The 17130-nt window shown below is 49.1% G+C and overlaps 1 protein-coding gene across 1 annotated transcript in view; it reads right to left on the bottom strand.

Annotated features, from left to right (window-relative positions):
• The window catches only part of LOC120581264 (disintegrin and metalloproteinase domain-containing protein 12-like), a 270870-nt gene that overhangs the window by 89874 nt on the left and 163866 nt on the right, over positions 1-17130 (bottom strand). The window lies entirely within an intron of this gene.

The raw sequence follows: 17130 nt of genomic DNA, 5'->3' as shown, positions 1-17130 counted from the left end.
ACGCACACCCTTCTACAAAGAGATGGGAGAATCACCAGCCTGGAAGGGACGGGGCTCCACTGTCCAGAATCGATGGCTGAGCCATCGCTGGGAAAATAATTTTGGATCCAAGGTATTGCCCCTGCTGGTTCTCTAGCAGGTGACAGGACCAGACGTCAACATTAAAGTGTCAAAGAAGAGTTTAGAACAACACTGAACCATTAAAAGCAGTGCTGTAGGAGGCGTGGACACACTGCAATATTGAATTTCTAAGATAAATCGAAAGAGGAGAAAATTCTATTTACGCTAACTAGGTCATATGCAATCGACTACATCTTCGTTGACGTTAGCAAAGTATGGGTTTATTTAGGTTTAAAAATGATTTTGCAATTCCTTTTGTAATATGCAGTACTGTATCCTTTTCACTATAACCACCGCAAGTATTTCCTGTACACCTACTATGTGCTAGGAGCTGTACTAGCTGCTGGGCTACAAAGATAAATAAGAACACTGCAGCCTGGTGGGGTGACAGAGGAGACGGGATCCAGTGTGGGGAGGGCTGTCACACAGGCAGGAACAGAGTCTTACTGGGTGAACGGACGCACAGTAGGTGGAGCGTAGTGGGAGAGAGCGGTCTTACAGAGGGAGTAGCAGATGGAGCAGGAGTCCGCCAGGCAAAGAAGGGGTGGGAAAGGACGAGACTCCCAGGCAGAGGAGGGCAAGCCCGGACGTCTGAGGGTCTGGAATCTGGGGAACCAGGCTGATGCGAGGCAGGGAAGGGCCCCGCATGGAGCCTAGATCACGACGGTCTGGGCGCTGAGTCGGGAGTTGTTTTAAGTCCTGGCCTTCGCAGGTGTGCAGCGCACAGTGACCATGCTGTCTGCCCCCTCTGTCTTCATAGAATGTACTTTGCACCATTCGGTTCTGCTGGGGTCACCCCACCCCCAGTCCAGGGGTGAATGTGGAACCCAGGATAATGCATCACGACCTCCCACAGCACCCTATGAGGTAGGTCTTTCCTCACAGGGCTTTCTCCAGCCTGGTCCCTTTGCTTCAGGAGGATGCCGCCCGGTGAAAACACGGCCCTCCTCGGCTGTGACAAAGGGCAGAAAGGAGAGATCTTCGAGGTGACCCGAGGGCCCACTTTGCCTCCTTCCTCGACAAACGCTTCTCTTTGGCTTCAGCCGGCTGAAGCTGGATTTTGCGACCAGATTCCTGATAAATATGGAAGGGAGGGAGAGAAGCGGGAAGGCAGAAGATGTAGCAGACGAGAACTACTTCCCTCACAGTCAGGTTTCCTTGGGGTCTCCCCCGGCCGGGTCCAGACTGCGTAATCTCCCTGTCCGTACAGATTTCGACATGTTTAGGATACGCCTGGTTTAAATCAGCTGGACCCTCACAACAGGCCTGAGTTGCGCTCCGCTTAACGATGAGCATCGGGAAGAGTTCGCCAAATACATAAAACAGACAGAGGCCCTCGCGCTCGCTGACGGGGTGCTTGGCTCCTGCGCCCCTCACTCTTCGCTCTGCTCGGGGGGACACGGATCATGCTGCAGAAGGTGAACCCCCTGTTGGCTTTTGGTCTCACATCCCCGCCCTCTAAGCGTCCCTCTTCAGAGCTGTCACAGAGCCCGCTGGGCAGGCTTGTTGCCAGGGGCACCGAGGGTTGGGGGGAGAGAGGGAGAGCGGGCAGGGGTGCCGGGGCCCAGATGAGGGGTCTGGAGAAGGCGGTGGTGGTCGGCCGTGGCCTTCACACAGCGGAGCTCCCGGAAGGCGCGCGAGGCTGGGGGATCTTGACAGGGGCGGCTGCAGGGGCGGGCTGAGCAGACGGGGATGGGAAGGGTCAATGAATCGTTTCCAGAGAGTTGGCAGCAGAGAGACGGGATGGGAAGTCGGAAGGTGGGGCCTTGCGGGGAGTGGGTCACCTAAGGGACAAGCCAGGGAAATGGCCACAGAGAGGGACAGGGGCGAAGCTGCTGAGGAGCAGGTGGAAGGGTGCGCAGAGCACAGGGACAGCAAGGAGGAGCCGGGAGCTCTCGCCCTGTGGAGGCGGGACCCGTGGTGGCCTCCGTGATCCCAAGGAAGGAGGGGACTCGGTCAGCTTTACAATCGCAGAAAAAGGAGAAAAAGAAAAATTTAATATAATGCCAATTATGTCATTATTACTTATATTATTTGCTATTCATGAAAAATTTAATATTTTGTTTATCTATCTCATATATTATTAAGCTTTAGTAATTTCTGGTCTTAACCGCGCTTTATTTTGAACGAACAAGGCGTGCAAACACCTAATCTGACAGGAGCGATGCATGTAGGAATTTGTAGAACAGAGAGGGAGAATGGCAAGGCTTTCTAAGTGAAGCCGGTGTAGGTGGATGTCCCAGGAGGACATTTGGACGCTTGGCCTATGCGTGAGAAGATGGCCTTTTGGTGGACAGAGGTCAGCAAAGCTGTGGATGAGAGGGATGTGGGGGATTCGACAGCAATAAAATTAACGATATGGTTTGAAAACGTGACTCAACACAAAGACCCCTGGCTACTTCTGCCTTAAAAAACCTATCGCTCGTCATTGTTATCCGAATGTGGCTTAACCAGAAATCCAGCCACAGTCATACTTTCAGCTCTAGAGAGTTCTTAAGTACTATCACATGTTTCCTTTCACTAAAAGAGGGTGAAATGGGGGCTTCTGAGTCCAGCCCGAGCGCGTCCCCCTGTGGCTGAGACGCGCATGACGTGCTCCTTTGTGAGTTTTTTTTTTCACAGTCTGGGACGGACACCTTGGCGTTTGGCTCAGGTGAGTAACACGCCCTGCGCGGGTCAGAGCAGAGGGTGGCATCTAGTAAGGATGGATGCTCAGGCTCCCTGGCCTCCGCCGCAGCATTGGGGGAGCCGAGCTTCAGGCACACGGGCCTCTGGGATGAGAGACGGAGGGACCTGGATGGCCTGAGCTCTCCAACGCTCACTCCCACGAGTCCTGTGCCTCCATGGGGCGGGCTCCGTGGAGCACGCCGGGGACAGGCCCACCCCACCCTCGGCTCCGGTTTCCTCTCTGTGCCAGGCTGTGAAGAGCCCCAGGGAGTGACGGGGCTGTGCGGGCCCCACTGTGGCATCACCACTCCCCTCCGAAACCCCCCAACACTTTCCCACTGGACCGAAACCCCAACGCCTTCCACAGTCTCCCAGGTGCTCACGACATCACCTCCCGACACCTCGTGCCTTCCCTGTCTGCGGCTCACTCTCTCCCCACCAACACTGCCTCTGGCTCATTCTAGAACGTTCCGCCCCCTATCCCATTTAGGGCCTTTGCATCTGCATTTGCTATCCTCCCGATGCCTGGAACATTCTCCACGTGGCTGTTCACCCTTCAGGTATTAGTTTAAATGCCTTTGCAGAGGGGACTTTCCTGATCGTCTTATCGAAAATGGCCTCCACTGCTCCCCACATCATGGAACCCCTTCGATTTCCTATTTTATTTATTCACCTTTTACTTATTTATCTACATCTCCCTCAAGAATATATTAAATTTTTCTTTTTCTCCTTGCTCATCATGTGGCCCCACCCCTAGCCCAGGCACTTGCTAAGCCCATTACATGTATCTCATTTAATTCTGATAGTACCTAATATCTAGCTCGGTGAGTTCAATGCCACTTTTTACCCAATTTCAACAGGGAAACCGGGATACAGGGAGGCTGAGTGACCCACCCAAAGTCACACCATGTATGGCATCACGTGGTGGTTTTGCTTCAGAGCTTGTGCTATTCGCCTTTACAAGCTGGTCAAAAGACACTTCCTGAGTGTCTGCTGCAGGCGCTGTGGTAAACGCCAGGTAATGTGTTTCGTGGAATAATGAATGAATGGACTGATGGACGATAGGTGGACAGATGGATGAGCGAACGAGCAAATTCGAGGAGAACGCTGCGGGAACGTTCTCTTTTCATCGGGGGCCATCCTTTCTCAATTACTGTGCGTGACGCATGTCCGTCTTGCTCTGGAGCCATGGATGAAACTGAAAAGGTGCTCACTCGAGGCTTCCTGAGATGTGTGTCTAATCTAAAAGGGGCTGGCAGTCACAGGTCCTTTGAGAGAACTGAGGGAGGCAGGTGGACAATGGCCTTAATGGAAATATGACAGCAATGGGCCCATTTGCCTTCGATCCCCAAGAAGTCCAATTAGACGATTCTCTATGCCAGCGAATGGAAAGAGAAGGTGAATGCGTCATTTCACGAGAATGTTCTTTTTCTCTGCTTATTAGATTAGCTGATCTAACAAGGAATCTCGTTCTTCTCTACACCAGAAACTAAAATACCAGCAGTTGATTTTGCTGTTTTCCATTCGTTTTGCTGTTATGAGAGACACCTCAATATTCCCTCATTTAACCAATATCTATTGTGCTGGTCATAAGGAGTAAGATACCCCAAGAGCTCACCATCTGGTGAAGGACGAACCCAAAGAGCGATCAGAGTTCCATGATAGAGATATAGCAAAGCATTGTGGGAAAGTTTTCTAAGCCAGACAGATGGAGGTAACGACATTCTCCAGGGCATAGAGGGTATAGAAACAGCATACGAATGGGGATGGGCACAGGAATGTGAAACAGTGTGGACTTCCAAGTTGTTGGGGTATAAATCTGATGGTAGGGAGGCGTGTTGTTGGCTAAGACAGGCCAGCTGGGGAACAATCTGTAGGTTCCCAAGTGTCACTGATTTTATCCCATGCAATGAGGAGCCATTAGACATAGCAGGGACCTGAGCAGATACAAACTTTGGAGCTAAGGGCCACTGGACATCCAAGTAGATAAGACTTTGAGGTGGAAGAGACAGACGGGCAGCAGGGAGATTAGATTAGTTAGGAGGCTGGCGTGAGCGTCCAAACAAAGGGCCAGACCAGGCCATGTGCCCTTGGGGTGGGAAATTCAGAGAGAGGACAGAATTAGAAAACTCAGTTGTCAACTGGGAAGGTAATTCATAAAGGAGCAAAAGGAGACAATGAGTTGGGTCTTGGTCATGTTGAGCGTGAGGGACATTCTCTTGGAAATGTCCAGTAAGCAGCTGACTCTGTGAGTCTAAGGTTTAGAGAGTGGCTTGGAGTGAAGACAGATGGTGACACTCAGACAGCAGACGCTTTCTTTATGGGAAAACAAGTAGAATCTTGTCCTTTCTGGCCAAATATCGGATTTTCTGATTTCAAAGTTATTGGGTATATATGGTCGGAAATGATCATTTAGAATTTACAATAAAACATTATGTAGGTAATGTTCTTCCTTATGACATTCCTTACATTTCTGAAATGATTTGAGTATTAAAATAAAAGAAAAAAATTACCCCCAAATTGCCTTTTTTAGATCAATATTGAAATTATCTTACTCTAAATTGACCATTATATAATTTAGTTATGCGGTTCAAATGAGCTAGAGTCCATCAAAATGACACATTTCATTCTGCAAAGCACAGGAGAGGAGGAAGAAACACCGACTCCTTTTTACCTCTGGGAGCTCTTTTTTCTGCCCGCCATGCTTGGGCAGCTACAAGACTTCCCTCTCCTTTCTTGTCGACTTGTCTTCTGCCACACCGGGTAGAGCTAAGGGCAGTAACTACATCCCTCAGCCTGCCATAATGCCTAGCATACAGGAAATGCTTCATGAATAAGTGGGTGACAAACCGAGAATCTTTATTATAGAAAAGCAACCCAATTTGAACACGATGCGTTTAAACTAATTGGATCATAAAAATAAAAGTAACGTGGTTCAAAACGGCTGTCACCCGTTATGGAGAGGGGTTGGGGGTGGGGATAGTCACATTCACTCTCTTGTTATTTGAAGAATTCCAAATGCGGTCAGGTCATCGGGACCAACCCTGTCAACTTGTCATCAGTTTTAGAACTACTTAAATGAGGGAAACAGGGAAAGGAAGCCTAAGAGATTGGCATCAATTACTTGAGACTATGAAAAATTCATTGATGACATGTCAACTTTTCCTATAATTTTTTTGAAAACGATACATATGGTTTGAGGATTTAATTATTCTGTGCATCATATTCATGCAAAGGCATCTCAAGACAGCTCTTTCTTGTTTGTCAATTACACTAGCGGGCACTAAGGAAATTCTTTGCAATTAATTAATCATACATGCACTGAGGGCTTCAGTGATCTCCCTAGTAAACCCGTTTGGCATTCAAAGGATCCAACCTAGTTTTCCGCTAAAGATTTCCTTCGCCACAAGTTAGTATCCTACAAATTACCAAATCATTCATATATAAATTTGGGTAATGATTTTTCTCTTACGAGATTTTGGAAATACAGCTACAGATACATTCACATGAGGAATAAACTGCCTGGAGCTTCAACGACACATAGCATACAATAAAAACCATAATTAAAAATCATGGCCAGGACCCTCCCAGTCCCTAAAATGAATAGCCTTTTTAAAATGATCTATCCCTCAGCCAAAGCGAAATAAATGCAGAGAAAAGATGATGGAGAGGAAAACCAATATCTACCCAGACTGGATTCTTTGTATTCCGAGAAGTCTCACTCTGGTTTTCGGGGAAAACTCTAGCCTGGCCAGAATCACGGGACTCTTAATGCTGACAACATTGGTTTTTCTGGACTATTTTACGGAGAGATCAGACAATTGAACGATTCTCTCTAAAGACAGCGCATTCAGGCATGAAATAAGAGGAGGGAACGAAAATGAAAGAGAGATCTGGTATTGTCTACATCTCAGCTTTGCTTGAACTTCTTTGAGAACGATCTTGGCAGATAGTCATGCTTTTTCATTTTCCTTAGGGCAAAGTCATCCTGGTCAATAGCTCATTCTCTGGGGTCTCGATTTGGGGAGTGGGGGCAGGGCACCGGCATCCTCGACATCCCTGTCTTGTCATCTTCTGCTGTTGTTCGCCTAGTGTGTCAGGCCCTCGCACACTTGCTTTTCAAATGTACTTTCTCAACTTATCTTGGCAGAGGCCCTGTGGTTATCACCTGACCAACAATGAAGACGAAAACACTCAGAGAGGTTATGTGACTTGTCCAAAGCCACACAGCCGAGCAGGTGGAGACTGAACTTGGCTCTATTTGGCTCCAAAGTCAGCCTCACCCTAACCACTGGTCAACACTGCCTTGTCAGGAAAAAATGTCAGCACATGGCTTCAAAGGCTGAAAAATAAGCAGAGGCAAATCGTATCCCATCGTCTTCTGAAATAATTTTTTCCGCAATGCAAAATGAGCTTATGCTGTTTCTCTTAGCACTTAATTTGATTTAGCTACGAAATTCAAATTATTTTTGGTTGTAATTTCAGCATTTTGGGATCTTAATTATTCAGAACTCGACATCTGTAAGAACAATGGGGCATTTATGCTAGATTCTCTTTTGTTATTCTCCATTTGCTAACATACCCAAAATGATCAAAACGACCTTTTTTTTTTTTTCTGGAATTAAAAAAAAGTTCCCTTTCCCCAGGTCTTTCTCATTTAGTTTCACAACTATAATAAACAAAACTGTTGATACAGCATTTTGGAAACTGTAGGGGATAATTAAGTTTCCTGGGAAATCATTTCTTAATATACTACTTCCATTTTAAGTTATAAATACACAGAATTTTGGCCAAGTCATGTGGCATCTACACTGAAATCTCTTATTACTGGGATTATTCAGGTGACCCTCTCCATTCACAAGATGAAAGGGTTACATGTGGCAGGGTCGGCAGTCACATGCTCTGTTTAAGAAGAGTAGGGCTGATTTGCCCACTGCATTTTCCAGCTGAATCATAAAAGCAGGTGAGAAGCGATGGGGTCCCACCTTCACAGCCCCACAGCTGTCATTCTACTCGGGCCTAAAGCTTTGGGCCACTTTCTCCGCTGTTTAATGACCCTCTTAGTTTGAAAGTCTTTGGAATGTGGGCTTATCACTATTCTTGAAGTGATGGGACTGTCTTCATGGTGTGAGATTTATTAAGTTTAATCCGCATGACGTTTAGGAAAGCAGAGCTGTAAGACGAAAACCCAATCAACGATTATTTCCAAAGGCAAATAAAGCCCGACACGTGCTTCTCTTGGAAGGAATCTCCAGAACGGGGTTCATGGCTTAACTGACATCACCCTCCTCACCTTTTTGCCAGCATAGGTACAGCACCCATTTATTCTAAGCTTCAGAAGCTTCTTCTTCTTTTGAAAAGCGTGGGTAACAGGAGAGGTGGCAGTGGTAACGTTAGCTCGAGCTCTTATTAAACAAAGGTGCTTTACAGGCAGTGTTTTCTTTAACTTTTGCCAACAACCCTTAGTCGGTAGGTGCCTGTTTTGAGATGAGGAACCCAGGCTCAGAGGGGTTAAGTGACTTGTCTGGGGTCACACAGCTGGTACTGTGTAGGCAGTCGGCTTCAGAGTCCGAAGTCTCACTGCTACACTCACATGACTTCTGCTTTCCCTTAGTCTTATGTCTGCTTTTTCTGTCCATGTTCCTTTCAATGGACGCTAAATTCAATACGTCAACACTTGACTTTGAAAACGGTTAGAAAGATATCGTAGTTCGGGTTGTGTGGGTCTGTCTGCTTCCCAGTTATATCATGGGTTCCAAATGGAAAGGGGCAATCGGGAGCTGTACCAGTCGGGGTCTGTTCATTTTCAGATTGAAGACTAAGCCCCTGAGTGTTTTTTTTTTTTGGTGTGCTATTTGGGGTAGGAAAGGCGAACACTATTCCACACGTAAACGTGTGTGAAAATTCAGGAGTGACAGTAAATGAAAAATCAGGCCCGTTTATATTTATTCCTCGGAGCCAAACATTATCCGAGAATACCGAGTAGGCTGGACACGAAAGCAGAGTCAGCTTGGATTCGTGTCCTCAGCTGCCATCGCGCCCTGCGTCCCAAGCGGCACTTAGGAGCGGCTGCTCGAAGCGCCCCACAGTCTGAGGTGTGGCAGGGCACCCGGTGATGAGCGGTTTCATAACTTCACACGACGCTGTGAGGTTGGCATTGCGGCCACTTTGCGGATGTAGAAACTGAGGCTCAGAGGGGTGAAGAAATTTGTCCGAGGTCATAGAACTGCCAAGTGACAATGGATGGAGGCTGAGAGATGCTAACATACCTCACACCCGGCCTTTGGCTGTCACTTGTACGAGGAAAAACATGCCTCCCTCCCTCTCATCCAAAAAATTTCTTGGTCGATCATTTTAAGAAATGCATTTACCCGACGGAAGGACTGATATCGTGCACATAGGTATTGAAAATGAAGAAGTGCTTCTCCCACTGGACTGAGAGCTACAAGGGCTGGGGTGGAATCTTCCAGGCTCGCTGTCGAGGCCCCGCCCCCTCGCCGGTTCCTGGCTCCCCACAGGCTGTCAGTCAGTTTCTGCAGACTGCTTGGGCTCATAGATATTTGGACAGAAAGACTAATCTCCGCCTATATCTCTGACAACCGTGTAGCAACAGTGGTTGAGAGTGAATCAGGTTCTGCCACTTGGTCTTTTTGTGACCCTGGGCATAAAATTTGACCTCATTGTACTGGCATTTCTTCATCTAAGATGAGGAAAACAGTACCCACCTCATAGGGGTCTTGTGAAGAAAATGAACGTTAAATGTTTCTAAACACGCCTGGCCCAGATTACGTGCTCGGTAAGTACAAGCGATTATTCTCATTAATAAACTTGTCAGCTTCCATCCATCTTACCCCATCTCTGGTCCGAAACACTGTTTCTCTCACCCGACTTTCTGTGACGGCCTCATAACTTGTCCCTTTCCAATCCATTTTTCACATGACAGCTAGAGTGTCAGGTTTTTAATCACAAAAGTCAGATCGCGTTACTTCTCCACCTTCCATCCTACACTGCTTCCTACCGAACCTGGAGAGGGATTCGAATTCCGCAGCGTGGCCGGGCCCCTGCCGTCCTCTCTGCGTGGCCCGCTGGCCTCGGCTAGACACCGGCCATGCCCTCCATCCTTCTCACCTTGGTCTGGGATATCGTTCCCACTTCTCTGCCTGGCCAACTCGTAGTAATCGTCACCTGAGGTGACATTTCCAGGGGCGGCCGTCCCTGCCTGCCCCTTCCTACGTCTGGTTCTTCCTGGTAACTCCTCTGGTAGGACCCTGCACTGTTCTGGGGAGCACTCATCGCCCTTTATTGCTTCTTTGCTCTGTGACTTGAGATATGCGCCCCCATTAGGGCAGGGGCCTCACCTGTGATTTCCCCGGACAAAGGCCTGGAACCCAGCAGATGCCCGATAAACATTCATTGAAAGAATGGAATGATCAAGAATCACAGGCACGTGTAGACGGTGTAGAGCCATTATCGGTTTGCTGTTTTAGGCTGAGTTTATTTCTATCCCCCCAAAACAGAAACCAGCACCACCAACACACACACACACACACACCCCGACAGATAAAAGACACTTTGACCACTCAAGATTCCATGACCTAGAACAGATCTGGCCTTTTACTCATACTGTGTAGTAAATAATATACTTAAAGTATCGAAAGAGCGTTTGTTCAATTTCTAGCATTGGAATAGTCCGGCCAGATTATTTGAAATCACTACATCAAAACGCCTTTTCATTTTTGGAGACACAGCTTTAAACCTGGAGTATGAAATGGCTCTGGCGTCGCGTGTATCCAGCTACTTCGCGTTACCTGCATGTGTTTGTGCGTGCGTGTGTGTGTGCGTGTGCATGTGCGTGCGTGTGTGTGTGTGAGGCGGGGAGACCAGCGAGGCCGTGGGCCCCGCCACCTGCTAAGCTCCTCCCCAGAGAGAGCTGGATGCCAATCAGCCCGCTTTCCCCACCAACACCGCTCGATGAAAAACTTTTATGAATTGGTGCTCGGAGGGAAAAGAGGGGGTTTTCTTGGCCTCGGCAGGAGCCAGCCGGCCCGCCAGCTCCCAGGCAGACTTGCAAACCGGCCAGCCGAGCTGTCTTAAAAATTCACCTACATTGAACCAAACTCACAGAATGTGTGTGTTAGATCAAACTTGCTCCTTTCCGCTTGCTCAAAGACAGCTCTGCTCCGCATCTTTCCAGGCCTTCGCTGCCAGGAGAGAGACGCCAGGAGTGACCCGGGCGGGGAAAGACCTTAACTTTCTCAAGTTTTCTTCATCAGCCACTGTACTGCTCAGACCCTCTTGGGTTTGAAAAGGATGTCTTTCTCCTCTTCTAGAAAGGGCTGACCCGCCGAGCCATAGTCAGTGGCAGCACACCCTCTGTCCCGTGACGGTGCTGCCTTTGCCCACTTACGCCCCCGGGGCAGAGTCACAGAGATCCCCCCAGAGCCACGGATTTCTGCCAGCACGAAGCAGGCATCAGTCTCTCCGCCTGTGAGAGATCTGTTTAAAAAGTATGGACCTTTGGGACAGCGAAGGGTTGTTGGATGTAAAACTGTAACATGAAACTGTAAATCCCATTTGAATTCGAGTCGCTGCGTTCTTCACAGGAAGTATTCCTGTTTTCCTTTTTTCCCCTTTAATATAAAAGAAACCACAAGAAGTACTTGTAATACCCTTGGTGAATATTTCTGGTTCCCTGTCATTATTCTCTAAATGCTCAGTTGACTTATTACCTGATCAGCAACTGGACTTTTTTTTTTTTTATTTTTTTGTATCTGGAACGGTTGTGTACTTAGACTTGATGCGACCGAGACCCCTTAGAGAAGAACCACAAAACAACCAGTGACAATGCGCCCCTGGTGGGTTTCTCTCCAGGATAAGGGCCATATCCATCCGCGTTCCCACAGCCGGGCCTTCGAACTGTTTTTCCCTCCTCCACGTGGGGTCTCCCCGGGTAAACGAACACCTTCATGGTGCCTTAATTTCCCAGCTGACGAAAGAGCTTAGCCGATTCCAACAGCTAATCGTCTACGAAACTTAAGTAGTTTAGTCAGAACGGTGATCGAGAATATTTTGTATTATTGTCATTATTCTTACAGGAGGGCAATATGGATGGACTACCTTGTCGATTTAGTTAAGCAATGCAATATATGACAAAATGTGACCCTAGGTCATGAAAAACAGAGGCTTTTAAATAGCGTCGTGGTCTCAAGTTGTAAAATGGGTTAAAAACCACAGCAGAGGTGATTCATTGGTTCGTATCGGATTGAAGTGGCAACCACGACATTTGTGAAATCTTTGGGATCATCTGCTGTCCCAGCGTCTTGGTGACTCCTGGCTCGGAGTGAGGCAATTAGCTGTTGGCATTAGCATTGTAACAGAGCGGCTGCACTGTAGCAACGGCAGATCTTATGCACCAGGCTAAGAGTTTGAGCCTCTTCCTTCCAGACGTGACTTCCCTGCTGCTAATTCTCCAAGCCATCATGTACACACGGGAAAGATGGATACCTGCTCTGCACGCCCGGCCCATAACAATGACTTCACCCTTCTGGACGAACTGGGGCCAGAAAAAAAGACAAACGTGCTTCCAGTATTTCTGGCTTCCCAGCCACAGATCTGTTTCTCACATGACAATATTGTGGTTTCTTTAAAAAAAGAGGAAAACAGAAGAATACTTCCTATAAAGAACCCAGCAACCAGAATTCAGATGGGACTTATGGGTTCATTTTCACACAACAATCTTGCACGCAAAGTTGGAAATTGGGATTACATCATGTGTGCTACTAAACTCAGACTCTAAATGCATGGTCCAGAAAGGAGTTCTTCATTAAAAGCTGAAACCTTTCCATGTGTCTGGGAGAAAAAAATAACAAAATATGTTGAGGAGGAGGAAGGGTACAGCACTTAACGATTAAAAAATGTCATTTACAATGATCTGCCTCAGTGAGCTCTCCTAATAGTTTCATGGGGAAAAAAAAATACTATAATCACAACGAGCTCATTGAATTAATCAGCGCTTCTTAGGGGTCAGGACACAATGGTGTGTTCCGTGCATTAGAAGACTGAAGAAAGGGATCGAACTAGAAGATGGATAAAATGTGGCGTTAATGCTCTTTATCTTTCCCATAGGGCGGAGAGTTCCAAAATTAAACGATCGCGTTGTGACTCTCTGGGGGTCTGAGCGCCGTTTGGCGCAGGATGCGTGAGTCTGGGTCAGTCGTGGGGAATTGCTGCTCATTTTACTAGGTGTGCTAATGCGCTGCCGTCCCATCAGATAGCGTCCGTGTTATTTCAGAAATGCGTATCGATGTGTGGAGAGGGGAATGTTATGATGTCCAGCATCTGTTTAAAATGACCTCGCAGAAGGGGGCGCAGTGGAGGCAACAAGTATGGCAGCGGCTTTAACTGGGTCCGGTGATGGGGTCTGCTCGGGTCTCTAACCTCGGCACTGCTGACAGCTGGCGCCCCTAACTCTTTGTGGTGGGGGCTGTGCGATGTAGGATGCGTAATAGCACCCCGGCCTTCAGGTGCCAGTGACAGTCCCCAGTTGTGACAACTAAAACTGTCTCCAGACATTGCCAAGCCTCATCACCCCTCCACTGAGGGCCACTGGTATGTGGGAGGGTTAATATACTCCTCCCTTCTCTCGAGAATATTTAGAAGGTTTCAGAGCAAAAAGCTTCAAAGTCCACGGAGGAACAAAGGTGTGAAAAAAAAATCACACTGTGGATGTCATCTGGTGAACCGTCTGGAGAACCTTCCTGAGAGGTGTGGCAGAAAAGCACACACCTGGGCTGGGGAGTGAGGTGAGGGGCAACATCGGGGACCAAATTGCTGGACCTGGGGCGGGGTTAGCATCTCAGGGCCTGGTCTAAGAATATGCACTTAATAAAAAGAGCCTTGGTCCACGGTTCCATTTTGTTCATTTGTACAACACTGTGCCCTCCTTCCCCCCTCCCTCCCCCGTCCCCTCCCTCTCCTCCCCCCCTCCTCTCCCCCTCCTCTCCTTCATTCCATCCTTCCCTCTCCACACAGACACAATCTGTTTCTTCTGAACTCTTCGAATCTACATTACACACACTGTGGCCCTTTACCCATGAACACGCCATGGCGCGTTTCTGACGAAGAGGGCTGTTCTGCTAATCACGGCGCCATTATCAAACGCCCCTCTACCCTCCCATTCGCGTCCCGGCGTTGCCAGCTGACTCAGTGACGCCGCGTGTGGCATTTCTCCCCCATCCGGGACAGGGACCCCGGCTGGGACCACGTGTTGCACTAGGCAATCATGTTCCCTGCCTCCTTTCTTTCTTTTTTTTAAAAGAACAACGTCGAGAAATAATTCGCATACAATACGATCCACCCATTTAAAATGTATAACCAAGCGATTTTTTTAGTATATTCACAGTTGTGCACCAAAATCTGATTTCGAGCATCTTCCTCCTCCCTTTGCCCTTGACCCTGTACTCATTATTCTTAGCCTCCTTGAATCTGAAACATTTCTGAGGCTTTTTTCTTTTATGATGTTGACATTTTTGATGAATACGGCCCTGTCCTTTAATAAAACAGTCCTTACTTTGGGTATGCCTGGTATTTCCTTGTGATTCAACGAGATTACACGTTCTCAACCCAAATGCTCCCTGCTTGACCTGTCCTCCTCCGGGTATCTCCTGGAGGCACTTGGTGCCCATCTGTCCCCTGCTAACTTTGGCTGCCTGATTGCCGACTTCCCCACGGTAAATTCCGTCGGTGGGCGCAAATCTCGGGGGAGACCTGCCGGAGGAGCTCGCCATTCGCATGTCCTCAGGTGTCTCCTCACAGGCTGCTTGCAATTTAGAAGGAGGGAGACCTGAACAGTGATTCAGGTGCTCCCCGCTGCTCCCCGGCACAGCCCTGGAAGGTGCTGGGCTCTCTCGATGCTGCCAGGGAGTGGGCCGCAGCCGGGCTCTGGCCTGAGCGGCCACCCCGCCCGAAGGCAACCCTCAGGTCGGCTGCCTGGTGGTTCGAAACCGCTGGTTTCGCTGTGCGGAGGCTTCTTGGCCCGTCCTGGAGCACAGAGAGGAGGGGAGCACGCCTACTGGAGGGAAAAGGCTGTCCTGCCCTCCCCCAGAGACCCGCAGCCAAGGCAACGAGAGACCCGGCCCACTGGTGATGAGCCGGGGGTCCCAGTGGCCCTCGCTTGTTTTCGCTCTGCCTCGGGCCTTCACCACTTCCTTAGCATCGCCAGGGCAAAGTGTGGAAGCCCCGTGGGGAACCTCTGCCTTCTCTTTCAAGGCGAGGAGAAGGTGGCGGGAAGGTGAAACTGTTAGGCGCCGATGGACCGGAAGGAAGCAGGAGACTGCTCGTAGGGGACCGCTGTCACCCTGTCGCCCGGGGGCCAAGCAAACCCTGTCCTCGCTGCTGCTTGTGCTTGACACGGCTGAGAGCTGCAAAGTGGGGGGCCAGCCCCAGCGCGCTTCTGCTCGAGGAGCATGGGGGCCAAGGTGGTCGGGGAGAGGGGGACACCACAGGGAGAGCCAGGGTCCCGAAGGATGGCCAGAGACACAGCGACGCGGCCTGGGACATCACTTCGCCAGGCACCACACACAGCCAAAGGAAACGGCGTCTTCGCAAGCGGAGCGAAGGCCACCCCGGAGAGCCACGGGCACAACCTTCCGCCCACGGCTCACACACGGGCCCTCGGCGCTCGCGACCAGGGCTGAGAACGTCAACTCTCCCCCGCCTGGCCAGCCCGCTCGTGGGGCGACGTTCAAAAATATTATTATTATTATTTAATCGTAACAATAACAATTACTCAGAAAAATAAAAACCCAAACAGGCAAACCATTGGAACACCACGAAGAGATTTCTTGGGGTTTTTATTTTAAACATATGTTCCCCAAACGGCCGGCAAACGGTGCCAAAAACACAGCGTCGAATCTGTTTTCCTTTCTCTGTGTCCACGGTCTGCTTTGGAGGCTGCGTCTCTGCCCTAAATGTTTACTTTCTTTCATGCAAAACCATCGAGGGACAGGACAAGGCGTTCTGAAGCGCAGCCTCGTTATTCCGTCCACGTGGAGTGAGAGCCAAGTGTCACTCTGTGGGACGTGAGTGTGTCGTCGTGGGCAGAGGGGTCACTCACCCCGCCGGACTGCACACGCGAGGTGCTGGGTCGCACTTAATGTCGGAACCCAGCCCGGTCGCTGGCCGCCCCGCGAGTGGGTCGCGCAGGGAGAGGGTGGGCCCCCCGCGCCCATTCTGGGACTCCATGGGGACCATAGCGTCGTGCAAGGGGGTCCAGGTGGCCTTCCATCCCCGAAGGCTGCGCGGTGGAGATCCACTCGCTGAGTGTGAGCTCAGCGTAAAGAAATGGCTGTCCTCCCCTTCCCCCCAGACACCACGAGGGCTTCTCCAAGGAGTCAGCTCTCCACGGCCCGGCAGGCCCGGGGTCAGGGAGCTGGGCGGCTCATGAAATAAAACAGACCTCACACCAAGGCAGCTCAGCGACGTCACTGGGCGCACTTAACAATTGCGGAAGGCTTCCAAGGAAAGTCAGGAATATTCCCGGGGACTCCATCTGAAAGGGCATCATGAACTAACAGGCCTTCAAAGCCTTCTCGGGCCCCATGGCCTTTTGCTTCGAAGGTTCACAGGTCAGGTGAGAAGGGTGAACAGCGCTCTCTGCCCCAAGCCATGATTCAAAACCCTGGCTTTGTGCTCCTTCGTGTGGGATTAATTATGGCGAGGCCTCTCAGGGGTTCATTTACATATGACATACAGTGGAGCTTACTTTCATTTTAAATGAGGACCCTAGATGAAATTTAAGACACGTGAAGGGTGGAGAGAACATAAAACCAGAAATGGCAAGACGAGGCAGTTTTGAGGACTCTGACTCATTGATTCAGGGCATATTCTATCGTGTAGTCAGAATAAGGAAATAGCCGAATTAAGCACATTCTGTGTTATTTGTGTTTCTAGAGTAATTCTTTTGTTTCAATTGCAGAACAAGCGATAATGTAACTAAAATATGATAAAATATGATAATCTTCTTTTAGCCGAAAAATAATGACCTTACTCCTAAACTGGAATGAAAACTTAATTTATAAGTCCCTTAAACAAAATCCCTCTCTGTCTCCTAAAGTTTGGAGACATCCACGGTTACACGTAAGGTGATTCTTCAGTGCGATATCAACGGACCACAGACTCGCTCCTCTAAGAGTTTTGCCAAAGCACCAGAAGGAAGAAATACACATAAACCTGCGGTGGAGGCTCCTAATGTTTCAGAAAAGTGCTCCCTTGATTTAAACGAGTGCCATCCCCTTTGCACAGAGCTAGAGCGAATCTCTCACTGTAGCGTTTTTGAGCAGGTGT

The sequence above is a fragment of the Pteropus medius genome, unplaced genomic scaffold (assembly GCF_902729225.1).
Source record: "Pteropus medius unplaced genomic scaffold, Ma_sr-lr_union100, whole genome shotgun sequence".
Lineage (NCBI taxonomy): Eukaryota > Metazoa > Chordata > Mammalia > Chiroptera > Pteropodidae > Pteropus > Pteropus medius.
This window is presented reverse-complemented; position numbering and strand designations above follow the sequence as displayed.